The sequence below is a fragment of the Bos mutus genome, chromosome 21 (genome assembly GCF_027580195.1).
Source record: "Bos mutus isolate GX-2022 chromosome 21, NWIPB_WYAK_1.1, whole genome shotgun sequence".
NCBI lineage: Eukaryota > Metazoa > Chordata > Mammalia > Artiodactyla > Bovidae > Bos > Bos mutus.
Genome location: NC_091637.1, coordinates 12,240,121 through 12,264,479, shown reverse-complemented (window position 1 = coordinate 12,264,479; position 24,359 = coordinate 12,240,121).

Here is a 24,359-nt window from a genome sequence, read left to right as displayed (position 1 = left end):
AGAGACCAAAGTCACTGGTCCTGCTTCAGCTATTTTCTTTCCATGAGCTCCAGGAGCTGTTTTATGTGGAGTTCTCAGTGGGAGGTTTAGTCCCATTCAAAATCATCCATCTGTCCCCAAACCAGAAATGTGCAATGCTCAGTATGTTTTATCTGGCGATTTAAAGTATCCTGTGCTGAAAATTGTTTCTTTAAAATTCTACTTTGCCATACTTCCTCCCCAAAACCTAAATGTGTAATAAACCTAAGTCTGTAATAAACCATGGTACTTTGAGACTCGTTTATAAAAATAAATGTAAAATCATCTTTTCTTCTTAAATTTCAAAGTTCTATTTAACTGCCAGGTACTTGATCTCTTAGGTGACTTGGAGTCACATGTGTTTTCACTTAATGACCTATAATTTTTAAGAAGTTAGGATAAGAAAAAAGAGTGTCACATGGTTTAGTGAAACATGAGATTAGAGAAAAACAGGATGGATGGTGTGACCATTTGTACTTTTCCTAGCTATAGTTTCATCATTTGTAAAATGAGAAAATAAACTACTCTCTTTTGGCATTGTTTATGGTATGTGCACTAAGATGCTTATAGTACCACTGTCTATGGGAGCAAAAGTTTTAAAACAGAGTAAATATGCTTCAATTAATAAGCCTATGACTGAATAAATTAAGGTATATCCAGGAGATGAAGTAGTATGCTGCCTTTAAAAAGAATATACCTATGACACTTGACTTAAGCGCTTGTTTTGAGACATTAATGGGAATACAGATATATGAATACAATTTTTAAAATATGTGAATGTGAGCACACATATTTATACATTACACTGAGGAATGCCATGGAGGGGCATGTGTTTTGTTAGCAGGGGTTCCCTGGAAGACCAGGAACAGGGGAGGGTAAGGTAGGCTGACATGGGAGAAAGAGAAGAAGGGAAAGACAAGAAAATCAGAGAAAAAAAAAGATATATTTCAAGAGATGCATTACATGATTATAACCTTTATAAAATTTTACTTATAACTTAAAATTTTATAATTTTATTTACAACTTTATAGGAATTAATTTTAAGTGTAGATTTTTTTAATATTTATTTATTTGATTGTATTGGGTCTTAGTTGCAGCACGAAGATCTTTCATTGCAGAGAATGGACCCTCTAGTTGTGGTATAAGAAGGGTTGACTCTTCAATCTTAAACTAGATGAGTACCTGAGTTATGAAAGGCCATTAGAGATGAATGGAGTAGATCCTAAACTTGCAAAGAATAATGCTCACATTACTTACAAACCAAGTCATCTTTTTATTGAAGTATAATGTACAATATTGTGTTAGTTTCTGGTATACAGCAAAGTGATTTAATTATATATACATACAATAGTTTGTATCTGCTAATCTCAAACTCCCCATCCATCCCTCCCCCTTGGCAACTGCAAGTCTGTTCTCTATGAGCCTGTTTCTGTTTCATAAATAACTTTGTTTGTGTCATATTTTAAATTCCACATACGTGATATCTTTTGGCATTTGTCTTTCTCTTTCTGACTTAGTTCAGTTAGTATGATAATCCCTAGGTCCATCCACTCTGTTGTAAATGGCATTATTTCATTCTTTTGATGGCTGTGTAATATTCCATTGAATATATGTACCATATCTTATTTATCCATTCATCTCTCAGTGGATGTTTGTGTTGTTACCACAGCTTAACTATGGTAAATACTTTGCCATGAACACTGGGGTGCGTGCATCTTTTCAAATTAGGGTTTTGTCAAGTCCTGATATCTGTGTCAAGATAATTCTACTAAGCTTAGTAGACTTACTGGCCTGATAACAATCTGCCCTTTAGCTCCAATATTCTGAATATTCATTTTAGTTTTAATGTTCTTCATATAAATTTTGACAATGGAAAAGCCAATAATCCAGACCAGCTATCTTTCTACAATGAATTCCTTCTTTGTAATCTATTCTTTGGTTCCAGATGAATGGTTGGCTAAAGATTTTCAAAGAGTGAATGTTTAATATGTGGACACAGGTATAAATTTAACTCAATCGCTAAAGTGTACTTCCTTGAATTTATACTGACATGCTCTTAACTTGCTTAAATCTTTCCAATTCTTCTCCCACCACTACCATTTTTTTATAAGTTTCAAATAGCTATTTGGATAAATAATATTCCCCAAAGAACATGCCTGCCATTGAACTTTTGGAGTTTCTAGATTGCAAGGTGGTCAGCAGTTCTATGTAAAAGATCAGCTGTGACTAAGGAGTGGTGTTTGTGCCTGGGAGGGTAGGCCAGCAGCACTGTTCAGCCGGTCTTGTGTGAGGACACCACACGCCTCACCCACCTAACCCATACTACATTTATCTGCACTCCTTATAAAGGTTGGTGAGAACCTAAGTGTGTGCTGAGATTTGCTAAATTACATTTGACCTTTCAACTCTAATATTTGGCATGATATGTGCAGTAAAGATAAAGATGTGTGGCAGCATGAAATACTAGCTGGTAATAAAACCGATGAATCACAACTGCTAATAATTACTGAACACCTTATACATCTGTTGCTCTTAGTTGACAGTCCTGTGTATAAAAAAAAAAATGTGGTTAATCCTCTAAAGCATCCTAGGAAGTAGGAACCATTTCCACTCTTACTTTACAGATGGAGAAGCTGAGGCACGGGCAAGTTAGACACGTTATAGATTGGACAAAGGCACACTAGTAGGGCTTCCCAGGTGCCACAGTGGTCAAGAATATGCCTGCCAGTGCAGGAACCACAAGAGATGCAGGTTCGATCCCTGGGTCAGGGGGATTTCCTGGAGGAGGAAATGGCAACTCGCTCCAGTATTTCTTACCTGGACAATTCCCTGGACAGAGGAGCCTGGCAGGCTACAGTTCATGAGGTAGGAAAGAGTCAGACATGACTGAGCATACACACACACACCCCACTTGTAGGTAGCAAAGCTAAGATTTGAACCGAGTCACTTGATATCCACACATTTTACCCTATCAACCGCTCTCCTGCTGTTTAGTTACTAAGTTGTGGCCAACTCTCTGGGACCCATGGACTGTAGCATGCCAGGCTTCCCTGTCCTCCTCCCAGAGTTTGCTCAAGTTTGTGTCCACTGAGTAGTCGATGCTGTCTAACCATCTCATCCTCTGCTGCCCTACTCTCTTACGTCTGTTTAAACCTGAAACATCCCACAGTGTGCATTATCTTTTTCTCTGTCCAGAAATTAGATCCTCAGTTTCTTTTGTAGGGACTAGTACATGGAGGGTCTCAGCTTCTGCAGTAGGAACTCAAGGGTGAGGCTGAGATTTGAAGGTCCACTGGTTTTGTAATGACTTTGCATTCATCACTCCCTTAGAGATCTTTGGGCTGAGGGTGGACATGCAGTGAAGGGATACAAAGGAAAGGGGGAAGAAGGAACATCAGGAGAGTAGGGGACTCAGCAGTTTGCACTCACTCCCTGGCAGAGTGGGGACAAGAGAGAATGACGGAGGAGTCCCTGAGAACTGAGTGTGTTGGCAGTGAGTGTGATCCAGACACAGTCTGAGAGCAGAAGTCTCTGAGACTACCAGTGCCCCTGGGAACATGGGGAACAACGGAACAGGCAGGTGAGACATAACATATAAATACCAGCATGGACCCTAGAAAGCTCTGCACCTCATAGATCTTGTTTAGATGTCTTGGCTCAGAATGTATTCTAAGAATATCTTCCCTTGGAACCTTCGTTGCTGGAGGCACCTGCTTGTGAATGATGCCTGTGATAAGAGCAAGTGGATTCTCTTGTTTCTGCCTTGTTAGTGCACCTCTGGTTAGGAGTCAGAAGGAAGAGAGGAAAAGCCTGAGATGGAATTTTAAGCAAGATTGTGATGGAATTAATAATCCTGAATTAACCCCAAATCACTACCTGTCATAGAGAAAATTTGGAATATAATGAAGGAAGCTACCCAAATCAGCACAATAACCCTCAGTGGAAAACACTGCTCTTACTGCATTAGTATCTCATTTTTCCCCCACCTCTCCTTGTAGAGAAGGAGGTGGCAACCCACTCCAGTATTCTTGCCTGGAGAATTCAATGGACAGAGGCTGGTGGGTTATAGTCCATGGGGTTGCACAGACTCAGACATGACTAACCAACACAAATATCCTACTGTAAGGCTCCTTAAGTATAGCTCCTGCCTTCTTCCAACTCTTTAAAAATCAACTGCTGAACTCAGACAATTTCTGTTATATTTACTGCAGATTTGAAAAGAATTCAGTAAGATCCCTTTCTGGCACTACACGTTTGGAGTCTGGGAGATGTTTAAAAAGTCATGTGTGTGTTTTTCTGTGTGTGGAGGTGGGGAAAGGGTCATAGAATCTGTTGCTTCTAGGAATTTCCTCTGGGTATATGAACTATATGAAATATTTTTCAATCAAATATTTTTCAATCTCAGGCCTTAAAAAGTGTATTATCTTAGAAAGTGATAAACTTCTTAATAGGAAATAGCTTAAATCATGTGAAATATTTGGCATTAAAAAGAGCTCCTCAATCAAGAAACACTGGGGTGGACGGCAGTGTTCAAAACCCTGGATGCTAACCATCTTGGAGAATGCCTATAACATACGTCACATTCTGTAAGATGCTGATAGAGGTTTAATTTGATTGCTTAAGGAGGAATTGGACAAGCAATGCCACAGACTATAAACTATAGTTTCTGAGGCTTCCCTGATGGCTCAGTGGTAAAGAATTAGCCTGCCAATACAGAAGACATGGGTTTGATCACTGGAGTGGGTTGCCATTTCCTCCTCCAGGGGAGCTTCCCGACCCAGGGATCGAACCCACATCTCCTGTGTCTCCTGCACTGCAAGCAGATTCTTAACCCACTAAGCCAAGTGTGGTGAAAAAAAAGTCTTCATGATTCAAAAAGTCAGGCAGATAATAGTTTTTGTTTTAGTTCATTTTATACCTGAATAAAGCCTTTTCTCTTTCCTCTAAAAAAGAAGGAGAAGGAGGAAGAAGAGGTCAAGGAGGCTCTGGCTTCATTGGGGGATATAAACTGGAACACTTCAGGGAGTTGGGACATATCTTTCTGTTGTTAAGTCGCTACTTGGTGACTAAACAACATGCAGTTCCATGTACTACCAGGCCCACCAGGCTTTCCTGTGACTTGGTGACTAAACAACATGCAGTTCCATGTACTATAGCCCACCAGGCTCCTCTGATGGGCTTTCCTAGGCAAGAGTACTGGAGTGGGTTGCCATTTCTTCTCCAGGGGATCTTCCCGGCCCAGGGATCAAACCCACGTCTCCTGCATTGGCAGGTGGATTCTTTATCACTGAGCCGCCTGGGAAGCCACCTGGACCTGGATGGTCGTCTGCACCCAGGACCAACAAGACCACGAACACATATGTCCCACTGTACTCCTCTTCTCTTGTAACTTCCTTGTTGCTGCTGCTGCTAAGTCGCTTCATTCGTGTCCGACTCTGTGCAACACCATAGACGGCAGCCCACCAGGCTCCGCCGTCCCTGGGAGATTCACCAATACTGGATGCAGAGGTTTACCTGAGGCAGGCAGCATTAATATGTGCAAAGTAAAGAGCTAAGCACTAAACACCCCAATTCACAATAAGATGGGAGCATCCTGGGATAATTAGAAATGAGTCTGAATGGCTACCATCTTGTCTCAAATTACACTGCTTGACTCAACACAGTGCTTGGTAGAACAACGGACAATTTTTGAAGCCTCTCTTTAAAATAAAAATGTGAGTAGTGTTCACATAGGAACAAGAAGAAACAGCCTACTAGTTTAATTTCACAATTGCAATTTAGCACAAGCCCACAGATTTGACAAAGATAAATACGTTCCCGTATCATAGGTTTTGTAAACAGATTTTTTAAATGCCTTTATCTGTAAATCTTAAGCAGGAAACAGTGATATTCTCTCATCAAACTTACAGAACTGGTTAGGGGCTGCACTCCATGTGTGTATCCAATTCAGTCGGTAAACATTCACTGGGAGTCCACTGCTGCTTGACAAAATTCAGTGTAAGGACTTGGGTTAAATTCTCACAGACCCCTGCCTGCTTGATACTTCCTCCCTTCCACCTTTTCTACTTCATCAGAAGTGATACATTATAAACAGACGTATTTATCTTCCAGTGAATCCCCGATGGGTGAACTAAAGATCTTGACACCAATTTTAAGCTTTTCTCTTCCTTCCTTCCCTAATCATCTATTGCAGAAGAAAAATAGTGCTACAGAATAATGGATTTTTTAATAGCAAGCTCAATAAATCCTTGGCACATTTTTCTTATTCTCTGTCCCTCTGCAAACATGACTCTATCAAGATTATACTAAACTCAGCCCAAGGCTGAGCACCAGATTTGAGCAATGACAAATTCCCCACCACGTCTTCACAGGTCTTTAACTTTTTCTGCTAAGTTGAGAATTTCAATTTTGCCCTGAAAATAGAAATGGTGGAAAAGCATGCCTGCCACTGGGTATAAGTAAACCTTTTAAACTTCTGACACATTGATACAACTGGACTTTTTGATGTGTTATTTGATCATTTATCCTAATAATCTAGGGGAGACTTTCTGCAAAATTTAGTTCAACCATAGCTGAGGTCAGGTGCAGTGTTTTGAAAAGAGAACAAAGAATGAAAAGAATATTTTTAGGTCAGTTGTCTTTAAACTTTGGATTTTCTCAGGAAAATATGTTTTTAAAGAAAACCTAGAGGATGAAAAGAAGATACAGATTCAAACTGTGCCAAGTACAGACACACACTCACATTAAAAGTCCACTTACTCCTTACTATTCATGAATTTCAGAATAAAATCTCAATAAAAAATAGTTTAGAAAATGAATAGTTAGCTCTATATAGATATTTTCCCCCCTCTCATTCTGTTGTAGATTCATCCTGGTCATGGGGCTTCGCCTGTAGCTCAAGGGTAAAGAATCCACCTGCAATGCAGGAGCCACAGGAGACAAAGTTTCCATCCCTGGGTTGGAAAGATGCCCTGGAGGAAGGCGTGGCTACCCACTCTGTATTCTTGCCTGGAGAATCCCATGGACAGAGGAGCCTGGTGGGCTACAATCCACGGGGTATCAGAGTCAGACATAGCTGAAGCTCCTTAACATGCAGCCTCATGCTGGTCATACAATAGTCTGCACCTCTGCTCTTGGGGACAATGACATCAGGCAAAGAAGCAGAGCCTTTGCTTACACAGTTCAAGACAGAGACCAACAGATCCCAGGACTTTCCTTTGCTAAATAAATGACAGTTCTATGAATTTGCGTCTTAAGAAAAATAACTCATTTTCCCTTCAGAAACTCACAACTTTATTTATATTGCAAGTTCATCCTGGAGACAAAGAAAAATGTGAGGTACAAGGTGAAAAAAACATTACTAATGGATGTATCCAGTGGGTCATCTATTTCAATTAATGTTGGTTATTTAGACCAACTTTGATATGGTTCTCACTTGACTCATCACTAAAAATTGGAGACAAAAACAGTCTTCAGTTAAATTCTAACCATTGTCATCCTAACTGTGTAGAGTTATTGTGGACATTTTAATCTACTTTATTAAGTTAACCTTAAACCAAAGACACTGAATCACAAGAAGCCCAGTTATAAAAAGCAATCTGTCTTTTTTCAGGTACAAAAATTCCATTCTCCTATTTGTATTCACACTTTGGTTTTCAAAGATTTTCTTCATTTTAACATTTATTCTTAGAATCTTCACCGCAACCTTGATTTAGAAGGCAATTTTGAGGTGATAAAAATTTCCTGGCTACTTTCTATTCTATTTTGAACTTGGACTATTTGAGCTAGGCAAAAGCCTGCCTCCAGAAAGTAATTGTAACCAATGAATTGCATTTTATTGAAGTTAAGTGAACTCTGTAAACACCTGTTGGATGTAAGGCATTTCTGGGAAAACTTCCCTTAGTTTTCATACTGTCTGTTCTGCATGGGCAGAATGGTTTCACCCGTTCTATGTCCGTTTATTGGAAAAATTGTCTCAAATTCTTCCCCACTCAAGAACAGTGAGATTGGGATTTGAGTTACAGGGCTTCCCAGGTGGCACCAGTGGTGAAGAATCCACCTGCCAACGCAGGAAACATCAGAGACTCAAGGTTCAATCCCTGAGTCGGGAAGATTCCCTGGAGTAGGAAAAGGCAACCCACATCCCTGGAGTAGGAAAGGGCAACTCACTCCAGTATTCTTGCCTGGAAAATTCCACAAACAGAGCAGCCTGGCCATGGGGTCACAAAAAGTCAGACACAACTGAGCATACACACACACCCCTTACATCTAAGCCCTTCTCCACTGGATTCCCCTCGGTTCTCTGAGGCTTGAAGCTAAGAGTGGTCTCCAGGCAGGTGATCGCCCTGGAGTACTTTCCAAGTTTTGCTGGTCTAGAAAGACTACAACCGATCAAGTGAATCCCTTATCATCTGGGATGGCTTTTTGTTAGTAAATTCTTCAATTGATTAGAGTGTGTGGCCCATATAGATTTTTTTTTAAATGACCAAGTATTTTACACTAGGGATGGAGAGGGATACTTTCAGAGAATTTCAGCACCTGAGAGGCCATGAAAATGCACTGCCTGGTGAAGGTATCATGGAAAACTTTCAAGGATGCGGGAGGGGTCAAGTGTATAAACACTCCCTTTCTAAATGGAGTATTTTATGTATTCTGACCCCTAGTTCTGTATCCTGCTTCCCTGGTGGCTCAGACGGTAAAGAATCTGCCTGCAATGCAGGGGACACGGGTTCGATCCCCAGTCTGGGAAGATTCCACATGCCACAGGGCAGCTAAGGCACAGCTTCTGAGCCCACGCACCCTAGAGCCCTGCTCTGCAACAAGAGAAGCCAAGGTAATGAGGAGCCATCACACTGAGAGTAGCCACTACTTGTGTGCAACTAGAGGAAGCCTGGGCGGTCAAAAATAAATAAATAATAAAAAAATTTTTTTAAAGGCTTGCAGAAAGAGCACTTTTTTGCAAACAGACTCAGAAGGCAGCCTTTTGATGAAGGAGTGGCTCACCTGGGCAGCTCACCTGGGCACCAGCATCTAGATGACAATGATGAGTCAGCTACCTGGTCCAGCTCCACCCAGTAGGTATCAAACTGTGGGCCTTTGGATCCACCTGGACTATGCGTTAATTTGGACAACAGAGGGTTGGCTTCATCACACCGTCATTTAAATTTTTTTTAAATTTTATTTTATTTTTAAACTTTACAATATTGTATTAGTTTTGGCAAATATCGAAATGAATCCGCCACAGGTATACCTGTGCTCCCCATCCTGAACCCTCCTCCCTCCTCCCTCCCCATACCACCCCTCTGGGTCGTCCCAGTGCACTAGCCCCAAGCATCCAGTATTGTGCATCGAACCTGGACTGGCGACTCATTTCATACATGATATTATACATGTTTCAATGCCATTCTCCCAAATCTTCCCACCCTCTCCCTCTCCCACAGAGTCCATAAGACTGATCTATACATCAGTGTCTCTTCTGCTGTTTCGTACACAGGGTTATTGTTACCATCTTTCTGAATTCCATATATATGCATTAGTATACTGTATTGGTGTTTTTCTTTCTGGCTTACTTCACTCTGTATAATAGGCTCCAGTTTCGTCCACCTCATTAGAACTGATTCACATGTATTCTTTTTAATGGCTGAATAATACTCCATTGTGTATATATACCACAGCTTTCTTATCCATTCATCTGCTGATGGGCATCTAGGTTGCTTCCATGTCCTGGCTATTATAAACAGTGCTGCGATGAACATTGGGATACACGTGTCTCTTTCCCTTCTGGTTTTCTCGGTGTGTATGCCCAGCAGTGGGATTGCTGGATCATAAGGCAGTTCTATTTCCAGTTTTTTAAGGAATCTCCACACTGTTCTCCATAGTGGCTGTACTAGTTTGCATTCCCACTAACAGTGTAAGAGGGTTCCCTTTTCTCCACACCCTCTCCAGCATTTACTGTTTGTAGACTTTTGGATCGCAGCCATTCTGACTGGTGTGAAATGGTACCTCATAGTGGTTTTGATTTGCATTTCTCTGATAATGAGTGATGTTGAGCATCCTTCCATGTGTTTGTTAGCCATCTGTATGTCTTCTTTGGAGAAATGTCTATTTAGTTCTTTGGCCCATTTTTTGATTGGGTCATTTATTTTTCTGGAGTTGAGCTGTAGGAGTTGCTTGTATATTTTTGAGATTAGTTGTTTGTCAGTTGCTTCATTTACTATTACTTTCTCCCATTCTGAAGGCTGCCTTTTCACCTTGCTAATAGTTTCCTTTGATGTGCAGAAGCTTTTAAGTTTAATTAGGTCCCATTTGTTTATTTTTGCTTTTATTTCCAATTTTCTGGGAGGTGGGTCAAAGTCATCATTTAAAAATGTACAGAATTCACATCAAAATCTGAGTTATTGACATGTCTTGAAAAATTAGGAGATCTGGTGCAATTTGGCCAGCTTTCTCACAATTCCTTTAGTAACAGATCTTCACAGAATCATCCTGCCCAGAACACTACTGAACCCTTTTTTTTTTTGGCCATTTTGCTTCATTCATTAATATAACCTGCCTGATGAACTTCCCTGATGGTCATGTGGCTAAGACTCCAAGCTCCCAATGCAGGGGAAATTTTTTATGCTGTTCTTTCTCAGTTTGGTGTCAGAATTATCACCAGCCTCAGAGAATGAATTATAGAGCCTTTTTGCTTTCCTCTAACTCCCTGAAATATTATGTATAAAATGCAGATAATTTATTTCTTGATTTTTGCAGAAACATCTGATCCAGAAGAGCCTTTTATTATTTGGGGGGATAAACTTTTATTTACTGATTTAAAAAAAAATTTAATGGTTAAATGTCAATTCTGGTTTCTATTTCTTCTTGACCCACATTTTTAAAATTTTATAAATATATATACACATATAACATGAAAACTGAATAAATATAACAACAAATAGATAATTTCTAAAAAGTAATCAATTTATCTTAGTTTTTAATTAATTAGTATAAATTCATTTGTGTGGGCTCTTACTAGTATCTACATTGTATCTAACTGTGCACCCACCCTAGTTCTTAATACTGTTTAATTGTACCTTTTCTTTCTTTTCTGCCTTAGTTGCATCAGAATTTTCCATTTTATTCATCAATTCAAGGTAAACAAGCACCTCTGATTTTTGAACAATAATTTTCTATCCTACTAATTTGTAATCATATTTTTTTCTTCTTTCTGACCTCTTTGGGTAAATTATCTTTGTTAAAAATTTTCCTTGAGGTAGACACTTAGCTCATTCATTCTGTCTTTCTTTTCCAATAAAGATTCTACCTTTAGGCAGATTCCTACAGCATTTAATACGTCTTTTCATTATTGCCCAATTTTAAATAATTGCTTAATTTCCATGAGAAAGCCTTTGACTCATGAACTATTTAGATGTGTGTTTCACATTTCCAGGTAAATAGGCTCTTTTGGTTATTCTGTCATCATTTTCTAACTTACTGTTATCAGACATTGGGGGCTGTATGATAGGAAAGGTGTATTAATTGTGGAAATGTGACTTCTGGTCTAAAACATGTGCTTGAAACAAATGCTGTTTCTTCATATCCTCTGTCAGTTTTTTCAACTGGTTTGTGCGTTTCCTTCTTATCAATTTCAACATCTCTTTGTGTAGTTGAGATATTAACACTCTCTCTGCTATCTGGGTTGCAAACATATTTTTCCAAATCCACTATTTTTTTATTGGCTATGTTGAAATCATCTTTCACCTTACAAATATTTTTACTTAATATTTATAGAAGGAAACTTGCTTTTCTTTTAATGCTTTAGGATTCTCTATTTGCCAAGACAGATTCTAGCACCATAAATGTGCACAGAGACTCCTATATGCTCTTGAAGGGTTTCTATACATTTTTATCAGGGTAAGATCCAGGTTTGAGGAATAAATTTCATAACATTTTAACTGTCAAAAGATCTTTTTTAAGAAAAAATGCAAACATGAAGATCAAATACAAAGTTGAATATTTGTTCAAAATGTGAAAAGAAGTCACAACAGAATGAAAATTTTAATACATTGATTTTTAATACTTTGTTTAAAATTATTTAATTTTAACAATAAAATTTTAATACATATTAAGTTAAAATGAAAAATGTACTACATTAAAAATGTTGATACCCAAAACATTCCCCAAATCCAGAAGAATGACAATATTTTTAGTAACTGACGGCTTAACCTCTCTCTATAGTGCTTTCACTTTTTTATATTTTTTTGGCTTCATATTTTTTGGTCACCTCTCCATATAACTGCAATTGTATAATATTTTCTATGGAGAGAATAAAAAGTCTTCCCTTTAGTAGAGCTGATCAAAAATTGTTTCTTATTGACAGTCAAGATGTGTAAACCACATGAGTTCAGACACAATCAATACTCACTGTAGGACCGCTATGTGGTTGTCATTTCAAACAGGAAATCTGAAAAATGCATTTCGTTCAATTCTAGCAATGATAAAAAAGAAAATATGGTGCCTTTGTAATCATACACACTGTGTTCTCCTATTAGTTCGTAGGAAGGGAGAACTATTATTTTGACTACATTTGATACTTCAGTGAGAATCCCATCTTCCACTATCAAGTGTATATTGAACGATTGATTATTTGAAGACGTTTCCACACATTGAGTTCTGGCCCCACGTAGTCCAAATCTAGTCTCTCCTCCATTCCCCCTGTTCTTCTGGAGCCAGGCACAGTAGGATGTGATTAGAGCGTGGTACAAGCCATGGTCCCGTATCCAGTGAGAGAATGCTGAGTGGGTCAGCGTGGTAGACAGCGCTAGCTTCCTAGAGGCTGGTCCTACCTACAGGCCGGCACCACTAACTTAACACAAAATAATTACAAACCACAGACATATACCCCACTAAGCCTAAACTAAAGAAACTTAACCTTATTCTGCCTCCCTTCTGCCAGATCTCATAAACCCTTGAGTGTTTTTTTTTCCAGTGCCATCTGATAAGAAAGGTATAGAAAGAAAAAGAAGACTAAAAAGTAGAGTGACCAACTCGTCCCAGTTTGCCAGGAACTGTGCTGATTTTAGCACTGAAAGTTCAAGGTCCCTGGAGCTCTCTCAGCAAGAAGGACTCTGTGGGGCTCCTGAGTACAAAAGCCTTTCTGTGGTCCTCATTTCTTGATTACAGGAAATAGGCTTCATTCAGCCTCCATGACCTTCCCCGAGTTCAACAGTTGCTAATAAGGAAACGGAGGAGATGAGGAGACAAGGAAGGAACAGTCAAAAGAAACAGTCGTGCAACCTTGGGACAGGTCTTGGTTCTCCCTCAAGGGATATTTATAACAATATCTTTGAGCTGTTTTGCAGACACTGAAACCCAATCACATGGGAGAAATTAGAGGTATGCTGGTGGCTCAGTGGTAGAGAATCTGCCTGCCAATTCAGGAGACAAGGGTTAAATCCCTGGGTCGGGAAGATCCCCTGGAGGAGGAAATCACAACCCAATCTAGTATTCTTGCCTAGAAAATCCCATGGATGGGGGAACCTGGTGGGCTGCAGTCCATGGGGTCGCAAAGAGTCAGACAAGACTGAGCATCCACGCACACCCATAAGCACGTAGACACCAGACTCAGTTCAGTTCAGTTCAGTTCAGTCGCTCAGTCGTGTCCAACTCTTTGCGACCCCATGAATCACAGCACGCCAGGCCTCTCTGTCCATCACCAACTCCTGGAGTTCACTCAGACTCATGTCCATCGAGTCAGTGATGCCATCCAGCCATCTCCTCCTCTATCGTCCCCTTCTCCTCTTGCCCCCAATCCCTCCCAGCATCAGAGTCTTTTCCAATGAGTCAACTCTTCACATGAGGTGGCCAAAGTACTGGAGTTTCAGCTTTAGTATCATTCCTTCCAAAGAAATCCCAGGGCTGATCTCCTTGCAGTCCAAGGGACTCTCAAGAGTCTTCTCCAACACCACAGTTCAAAAGCATCAATTCTTCGGCGCTCAGCCTTCTTCACAGTCCAACTCTCACATCCATACATGACCCCTGGAAAAACCACAGCCTTGACTAGACGAACCTCTGTTGGCAAAGTAATGTCTCTGCTTTTGCATATGCTATCTAGGTTGGTCATAACTTTCCTTCCAAGGAGTAAGCATCTTTTAATTCCATGGCTGCAGTCACCATCTGCAGTGATTTTGGAGCCCAGAAAAATAAAATCTGACACTGTTTCCAATTAAGCGTTAATTAAAGATATAAAGAGTGGTTAAATAAGGATAGCTCAGCAAAGAAATTCAGTGAAGAAAAGAGGCTGAATAACTTGGTTTATGTGGAAAGCCAATAAAATTCCAGACAAGGAATTTGCATCACCTACGTAGGCCGCAGGCATCTTCCTGTTCTCCCAAAGGAAAGGAGACACTAAGGCCTCCCAGGTCAGATCTTAGAAGCTCAGGCATAATTAGTAGGCTTGACGAGCCTCCACACTCCAGATGGGAATTCAGCCAGGAGGTGAGAGAAAGAATGACATGGGGAGACCTGTCTTTCTAGGAACTGATCCCATTTTTTATTTTCCAGGGTCTGCTTTTATACACAGAGATGTAATACAAAAGTCATGCAGGGTCAGCAGTCCTGACTTTTATCAAAATCAGGTGCTTCATACAAATGTATACAAAGGTCTTAGGGGTGTTACATCATCTTCTGGCCAGGGGGCCTGCTGACAATTTATGACCCTCTCCTTGTGACAGCCGTCAGTCAACCAGAACTCTTATTTCTCCAGGGGTGATTATTCTTAAAACAGACGCCACCTTCCGAAGGTGGTGATAAAGTTACATTCCTATAGGGTGAGGGTGCAGTGGGTTTTAATTAAGGAAAGAATCTGCTTAGCCTAAAGTCTAACGTGATTAATATCAAAGGTTAATACTTATTTCTTCTATATATTCATTAATATGTATAAGGGCAGGGGATATGGAGACTTGGCAGCAAACATTGGCTCAACAAATGAAAAACCCTTCACCAATACAATTTCTAATCAGCCCACTATACTACACTAATAATTTCCTAACTTCTCAAAAAAATCTGTTTGTAGAAGGTTTAGAGCATCTCGTGCCTCTCACAGTTGGGAGGCTGTGAACAATCACATGTGGCCGGACAAGCCTGTCAGGCAGGCTAGAGAACCTTCAGAGGAGTTTGTAGGTTGAAACACTCCTGTCACGCCCAGGAATTATTAGTAACTGGAGCTCTAAGTTAACTCCTTCTCCGAAAGAGGTGGTGGGGGACAGCCCCCCGTAAAGTCAGTGGTATAGGTGAGAGCACAAAGCAGTAAAGTAGGCAGACTCTGGTTTTGGGGGTAGATGCTCGAGGATTTCCAGGGGGACTCCTGAGGCTTGATCCCACCTTTGCATATGCCGAGCCTCCTTCTTCATGACCTTTGCCATGGGTGGAGTTCCTCACGCTGGCTCCCGGCAGGTGGGTCTGAAGAATAAATGCTGCAGCTGGTTCCAAATATGATCTCATTTCACATTCACAACCATCCTACAGGGTTGAGACAACTGGACTGGCTTCACCAATGAGAAGAGAAAGGACCAGATGTCATGAACCCAGGGAGAGGATGCACTGGAATTCAATGCTAGGTCTCTGGCTTCCCAGCCTCCTTCCAGCTCTTCCCAAGACACGCTCGGCCCCTCCTTGGAGGATGTGGTCACAGGCCATTAAGTAATGTCATTTTTCTGGCCCACATCAGCATTTCAGACAGTATAAGGACACCATGATTTGCTCCAGTCATAAAGGTCTACAGAAAAAGTGCCAAGACACAATTCTTCCTGCCACCCTAGCAGCCTTGATCAGGGCAGTATATTCAACATTTCCCCCACCATTTCTATGATTTCATTATCTTAGCAAGGGGGACAAGAAAGCCTCATAAGACCTCAGAGATCTATTAGATGTCCCCTCAAAATCTCATGGAGTACTTAAATTAAATTTTTATAACTTTCAATACAGATAAAGAAAAACATCGACAAAGATGTACATAAACTGGCAAATCAGAACCCAAGTTGGGTGAAAAGGAACTTCAGAGTTTATTAAATAATTATCACCATCTCTCCCAACTCAGCAATTCATCATTTTTTAGTATAAACCTTAAAGTATTAGCCTTTGGGGCCACCAAAATATGATATTCTTAGAAAAGATATATTTGTGTGTTCTTTTTATGCACTGGGACTTTGTGCCTTACTGGAAACATGTGGGACTTGTCACTGTAAAATCTGGGCTAGGATATGAGTTTCCCTAAGTATGACCTGTCTAACCTTGCACAAGTTTCTTCACCTCTTTGGGGTCATTTATAAATGGGCCTAATGGCTTTATCTCACCAGTCTGTTGCAGAACATAAGTAAATAAATTAGTAGCTGAAGAATTGATGCTTTGTAACTGTGATGCTGGAGAAGATTCTTGCGAGTCCCTTGGACTGCAAGGAGATCCAACCAGTCCACCCTAAAGGAGACCAGTCCTGGGTGTTCATTGGAAGGACTGATGCTGAAGCTGAAACTCCAATACTTTGGCCACCTCATGCGAAGAGTTGGCTCACTGGAAAAGACCCTGATGCTGGGAGGGGTTGGGGGCAGGAGGAGAAGGAGACGACAGAGGATGAGATGGCGATGACATCACCAACTTGATGGACGTGAGTTTGAGTGAACTCTAGGAGTTGGTGATGGACAGGGAGGCCTAGCGTGCTGTGATTCATGGGGTCGCAGAGTCGGACACAACTGAGTGACTGAACTGAACTGAACTGAACTGAACATAATTTAATAGTATAAACCTATTCTACCTACGGACTTCCCTGGTGACTCAGTGGTAAAGAATATACCTGGCAATGCAGGAGACAGGAGTTGGATCCCTGGATCAGGAAGATCTCCTGGAGAAGGGAATAGCAACCTACTGCAATATTCGTGCCTAGGAGATCCCATGGACAGAGGAGCCTGGCCTAGGTGGAGGGTAGATTTGAATGAAGATGTGGTTTAAGCTGGGGTAAGAAAGTGGTCACCCTGGAATGTTCAATTAACACACACACACACAAATATACACACAGGTGTTGATATCCCATCAATCTGGATTAAAACCATGACTTTATCACATATTAGCAAGATACTCAAGGACTTCCCAGGTGGTCATTTGGTAAAGAATCTGCCTGTCATGCAGGTGACTGGGGTTTGATCCTTGGGTCAGGAAGATCCCCTGGAAAAGGAAATGGCAATGCACTCCAGTTTTCTTACCTGGGAAATCCCATGGACAGAGGAGCCTGGACAGGTGGGCTACAGTCCATGGGATTGCAAAAAGTCAGACACGAATTAGTGACTAAACAACAGCAGCAAGTCAATCTAAATGAGATGCCAATGTATTAATAGAAAATGAACTTAATACCTACGTAAAAATGCTGTGAATGTAAAATTGAATAATAGTCAGGAAGGGAGGCAACCTGACATAGAGAGGCAGGGTCTGGGCAGGGGGTGAATTTGAGGATCCCCATGCTTCCCTCTACAACTCCTCCTCCCAACATAAGCCCCAGGAATGCAATGATGTACGAGGGAGAGAAAGCAAGGGGCAGCTACCAGGAAAAGCTTTGATTTCTTCCTCTTTCTATTGCTGCTTCTGTCTCCTTGGGACTTGAGCTAAGAACTTGAACTGTACAATTTCACATCGTTTAAGAAAGAAGAGATATTAGACAGTTCAAGGGGCAGCCACTTGGCAAACATGAAAGCCTGTTCCAAGACATCTTTATAAGCTCCATCCCCACGGGGGATACTGCCCCCATGCAGAGCTAACAGAAGCTTTGAAACAAGGCTGATTATATCCCATGGCAGCAACTAGAGGAGCTGCCCTTCAGCGTGGAGCTTTATTTTATCCTGTGATTGCTAGGGAGAGCTGCAAACAGAGTCCAGCGGGCAGCAACAGCATTACCTGCTATCACCGTCAATTTTGATTTCATTTATGTTTAGCCACCTTAAATACTGGAAAGACAGTTTCACTTAAAAGGCTGGGCTCTGCACTGCCAGATTTATCAGAATAGAGCAGAAATCAGATGGGGTAGTTTTAAGGGCTCAGGGAAAAACATGGTTTGGTGGCCAGAGGTTTTGAATTATAGTAGGCAAAGATAGGCAGGTTCAGCTTAAGACTTTAAACTTTCCAATAGGTGCATTTAAAATAAACGTCCCCATAGACTCTCATGCCTTTTGTTATCAACATAAAGCAAGCCGCTCAGCAGTAGTTCTCATAAATTCCAAGGATTAAAGCACACACATTGTATTCACAATTCAACAGCACATTCTGAGGGGAAAAATAAACAGTGTTTTTGTCTGGATCCTTTTCACTTGGGTAGTAACAGGGGCAGCTATCGGTGTTTGCAAATTTAATTTAGAAATGATAATCATTATTTATTGAGTACTTTAAGGTACCAGGTAGAAACTATTCAAGGACTGTGTATACTACGCCATTTAATTCTCAGAAAACCATCTAAAATATGTAATATTAAGGATGAAGAAATCAAGACTCAGAGAGATAATTAACTTGCCAAAAATCAAACAACTGGTAAATAGCAGAGATTCAGAATTTAAGAAAGAAGAAATATTCGCGATTCATGGTTGGCAGCAGACCTTACACACTCAAAAGCCCACGTCTTTTCCATCGAACCACACCTCCGATATGCACAAACTAAATATTGCCATGCTTCTCCAAGTATCAAATGCCGTCAGCTGTAAGACGCACCTTCATGTATCACAAATCTGCCAATTCAACTGACAATTCCAAGACACATCCTGACTTCAGAAATGTAACCATGTAGGGGAAAAAAAGTACCTTTTAAGAATCATGAAAAATGGTCATTTAAAAGTTGAATGGAAATATTAAAAATTGAGACATCTCATGATGACCCAGCTTCAGAGCAAACTGATGGTAGTGCACAGCGCGTGTTCTGGTCATGTTCAAAGCCAAGGATAAAGTTCAGGCGGAGACCTATTGTTGCTATTTAGGACTTTTGCCTGCAGGTGGCAGTGCAGGCCACTGGATATGGCCTTTGGCCTTCTTGGGTACCAGTTTCAGAGGACCAGGAGCAGATGCGAAACTTGTCTGCACGGCATTAATGTTTATCAGCCACTTCTGTGCCGGTTCAGTCCCCAGTATCATTTCCATCCCATTTCCCTCTGCTTCCATCCTTTCTGATACCTTCTTTCTACCCGTTAACTCTCCACCCATATTTTCAAAGTCCAAAACTGGTAGACTTGGAATAGAAATAAATGCATCCTTCTTTTCCCTCAAAACTCAAATCAGAGGCTTGAGAGTTAGCTAAAGAGAAGGAATTTGGTGCCTTGATTATTCTAGGATGCTCTGGTGTTATGTCTATCTGAAAAATATTCTAGATATAATTCCAAAATAGAGATTATCCTGTCTAAAGAATATTTCTCAGGTAGGTCTTCTGACCTCTTGAGGAAGCTGCTGATCAAATCTATTTGTATTACTTTCTTCCTAGACTCTTCAGCTACCTCTCCAGGGCTCATAGAATGAAGTCTCAGAGTGAAAATCTGATTCTAGACCACTTCCCCTACTTCCTTCAGAGTGAAAGTTGCTCAGTCATGTCTGACTCTTTACAATCCCATGGACTATACAGCCCATGGAATTCTCCAGGCCAGAATACTGAAGTAAATAGCCTCTCCCTTCTCCAGGGATCTTTCCAGCCCAGGGATTGAACCCAGATCTCCTGCACTGCAGGCAGATTCTTTACCAGCTGAGCCACATTGGAAGCCCCCTCCCAACTTCCTTCCTATCTGTCTATGCCAGGCTCCAGTTACCTGAGTACACCTATGAAAACACAGCCTCCATCCCCAAACCCAAGTCTCTTCTTGAAATGTTCTTACTCCTATTCTCTGCCCATAGAATATGCTCATTCTTCAGGTCCAGGTCCTCAGTGTAGCCTTTTCCCACTTAAACCTCATCGTTTCCACATACAGCCCTTAGCAACTTTCTGTGTATATGTTCATTGGTAGCCTGTCATTTCATTAGGTATCATGTTGGCAGTATTTCTCCCTGTCTTATTTATATCTGTACCCCAAGCACCTAGCATAGGGCTGGGAGTATATGAATATTCAACTGGTATTTCTTGTAGGAATAATTGAATGCCTCTTTTCTAAAATATACCACAACTGATATTCCCTGGGGAAGTTATATTTAATTTGTGCAAATGTATCAGTATCTTTTAAGGTTCCCCGAAATCAGTCATGGCAGTAGTTCTCAAATTGTGGTCTTATGAGCATTCAGCTTCAAAATTACTCTCATTTTCTTTGAAATGAACATTCAACACCAAACTATAGAATCAGAAAGGTGGAGGGAAGAGTGATAAAAATCTGTGTTTTAACAAACCCTTCAGGTGATGCATAATAAAATTTGAAAAGCACTGCCTTAGAAGTTTACTTTAAATAAATCTATATATCTATGAGTAAATGAATCCCTCTCTCTTTTTTCTGATTAGATTCTGGCTCATATTTCGTCCATACAGCCATGCTCACAGACAAACAATAAATACACTTTAGTTGATTTTTTTTCTAACTTAATTTGGTCTTGTGATCAATATCACATTATAGGAAAATAGCTAGAGAAAATGTTTCATAGCTTGACTAGACAGACCTTTGTTGGTAAAGTAATGTCTCTGCTTTTAAATATGCTGTCTAGGTCACTCATAGCTTTTCTTTCAAGGAGCAAGCGTCTTTTAATTTCATGGCTGCAGTCATAATATGCAGTGATTTGGGAGCCCCCAAAATGAAGTCTATCTCTGTATCCAGTGTTTCCCCATCTATTTGTCAAGAAGTGATGGGACCGGATGCCATGATCTTCGTTTTCGGAATGTTGAGCTTTAAGCCAAATTTTCACTCTCCTCTTTCACTTTCATCAAGAGGCTTTTGAGTTCCTCTTCACTTTCTGCCATTAGGGTGGTGTCATCTGCATATCTGAGGTTATTGATATTTCTCCCGGCAATCTTGATTCCAGTTTGTGCTTCTTCCAGCCCAGCATTTCTCATGATGTACTCTGCATATAAGTTAAATAAGCAGGGTGACAATAAACAGCCTTGATGTACTCCTTTTCCTATTTGGAACCAGTCTGTTGTTCCATGTCCAGTTCTAACTGTTGCTTCCTGACCTGCATATAGGTTTCTCAAGAGGCAGGTCAGGTGGTCTTGGATTTCCATCTCTTTCAGAATTTCCCACAGTTTATTGTGATCCACACAGTCAAAGGCGATAAAGCAGAAATACATGTTTTTCTGGAACTCTCTTCCTTTTTCCATGATCCAGCAGATGTTGGCAATTTGATCTCTGGTTCCTCTGCCTTTTTATAAAACCAGCTTGAACATCTGGAAGTTTACGGTTCACATATTGCTGAAGCCTGGCTTGGAAAATTTTGAGCATTACTTTACTAGCATGTGAGATGAGTGCAATTGTGTGGTAGTTTGAGGAGCATTCTTTGGCATTGCCTTTCTTTGGGATTGGAATGAAAACTGACCTTTTCCAGTACTGTGGCCACTGCTGAGTTTTCCAAATTTGCTGGCATATTGAGTGCAGCACTTTCACAGCATCATCTTCCAGGATTTGAAATAGCTCAACTGGAATTCCATCACCTCCACTAGCTTTGTTTATAGTGATGCTTTCTAAGGCCCACTTGACTTCACATTCCAGGATGTCTGGCTCTAGGTGAGTGATCACACCATCGTGATTATCTGTTCTTCTGTGTATTCTTGCCACCTCTTCTTAATACCTTTTGCTTCTGTTAGGTCCATACTATTTCTGTCCTTTATTGAGCCCATCTTTGCATGAAATATTCCCTTAATATCTCTAATCTTCTTGAAGAGATCTCTAGTCTTTCCCATTCTGTTGTTTTCCTCTATTTCTTTGCATTGATCACTGAGGAAGGCTTTCTTATCTCTTCTTGTTATTCTTTGGAACTCTGCATTCAGGTGCTTATATCTTTCCATTTCTCCTTTGCTTTTTGCTTCTCTTCTTTTCACAGCTATTTGTAAGGCCTCCCTAGACAGCCATTTTGGTTTTTTGCATTTCTTTTCCATGGGGATGGTCTTGATCCCTGTCTCCTGTACAATGTCACAAACCTCCGTCCATAGTTCTTCAGGCACTCTATCTTTCAGATCTAGTCCCTTAAATCTATTTCTCACTTCCATTGTATAATTATAAGGAATTTGATTTAGGTCATACCTGAATGGTCTAGTGGTTTTCCCTACTTTCTTCAATTTAATCTGAATTTGGCAATAAGGAGCTCATGATCTGAGCCACAGTCAGCTCCCAGTCTTGTTTTTGCTGACTGTATAGAGCTTCTCCATCTTTGGCTGCAAAGAATATAATCAATCTGATTTCGGTGTTGACCATCTAGTGATGTCCATGTGTAGAGTCTTCTCTTGTGTTGTTGGAAGAGGGTGTTTGTTATGACCAGTGCATTTTCTTGGCAAAACTCTATCAGTCTTTGCCCTGCTTCATTCCATATTCCAAGGCCAAATTTGCCTGTTACTCCAGGTGTTTCTTGACTTCCTACTTTTGCATTCCAGTCCCCTATAATGAAAAGGACATCTTTTTTGGGTGTTAATTCTAAAAGGTCTTGGAGGTCTTCATAGAACCGTTCAACTTCAGCTTCTTCAGCATTACTGGTTGGGGCATAGACTTGGATTACTGTGATATTGAATGGTTTGCCTTGGAAACAAACAGAGATCATTCTGTCGTTTTTGAGATTGCATCCAAGTACTGCATTTCGGACTCTTTTGTTGACCATGATAGCTACTCCATTTCTTCTGAGGGATTCCTGCCTGCAGTAGTAGACATAATGGTCATCTGAGTTAAATTCACCCATTCCAGTCCAATTAGTTCAGTGATTCCTAAAACGTCGATGTTCACTCTTGCCATCTCCTGTTTGACTACTTCCAATTTGCCTTGATTCATGGACCTAACATTCCAGATTCCTATGCAATATTGTTCTTTACAGCATCAGACCTTGCTTCTAGTACCAGTCACATCCACAACTGGGTATTGTTTTTGCTTTGGCTCCATCCCTTCACTCTTTCTGGAGTTATTTCTTCACTGATCTCCAGTAGCATATTGGCACCTACCGACCTGGTGAGTTTCTCTTTCAGTATCCAATCATTTTGCCTTTTCATACTGTTCATGGGGTTCTCAAGGCAAGAATACTGAAGTGGTTTGCCATTCCCTTCTCCAGTGGACCACATTCTGTCAGACCTCTCCACCATGTTCTGCCCGTCTTGGGTGGCCCCACATGGCATGTCTTAGTTTCATTGAGTTAGACAAGGCTGTGGTCCATGTGATTAGATTGACTAGTTTCTGTGATTATGGTTTGTGTGTCTGCCCTCTGATGCCTCTCGCAACACCTACCATGTTACTTGGGTTTCTCTTATCTTGGACTTGGGGTATCTCTTCACGGCTGCTCCAGCAAAGCACAGCTGCTGCTCCTTACCTTGAACGAGGGTTATCTCCTCACCACCGGCCCTCCTGACCTAGAACATGGAGTAGCTCCTCTTGGCCCTCCTGCGCCCCTGCAGCCACCGCTCCTTGGACGTGGGGTTGCTCCTCTTGGCTGCCGCCCCTGACCTTGGGCGTGGGGTATCTCCTCCCGGCTGCCACCCCTGACCTCGGGCAAGGGGTAGCTCCTCTCAGCCACGCTTCTGCATGGTCTGTCTCAGCGGGTGTGCTTCTGCCACGCGGTTCGTCACAGCCGGCGGAGCATGAGCAACTATATGCCAATAAAATGGACAAGTTGCTGGAAAAGTACAATCTCCAAAAATCAAACCAAAAATAGAAAATATGAACAGTTCAATAACCAGTATTGAAGTTGAATCAGTAATTTTTAAAAACTCCCCAAAACCAAAAGGCCAGGAGCAAGTGACTTCACAGGTGAATTCTACCAAACACTTAGAGAAGAGTTAATCTCTATCCTTCTGAAATTATTCCAAAAAAAAAAAAAGGAACACTTCTGAACTCATTCCATGAGATTTGCATCATCTGGATACCAAAACCAGACAATGATACCAGAAAAAAGAAACTACAGGCCAATATCACTGATGAACATAGATGCAAAAATCCTCAACAAAAGACTAGCCAATTGCATGCAACAATACCTTAAAAGGATCACACACTATGATCAAACAGAATTTATTCCAGGGATGTAAGAATTTTTCAACATCCACAAATAAACCAATTTGATATATCACATCAATAAGTTGAAGAATAAAAACCATATGAGCGTCTCAATAAATGCAGAAAAAGCTTTTGGTATAGTTCAACATTTATTTATAATTAAAAAAAGACTCCATAAAGTGGGCATAGAGG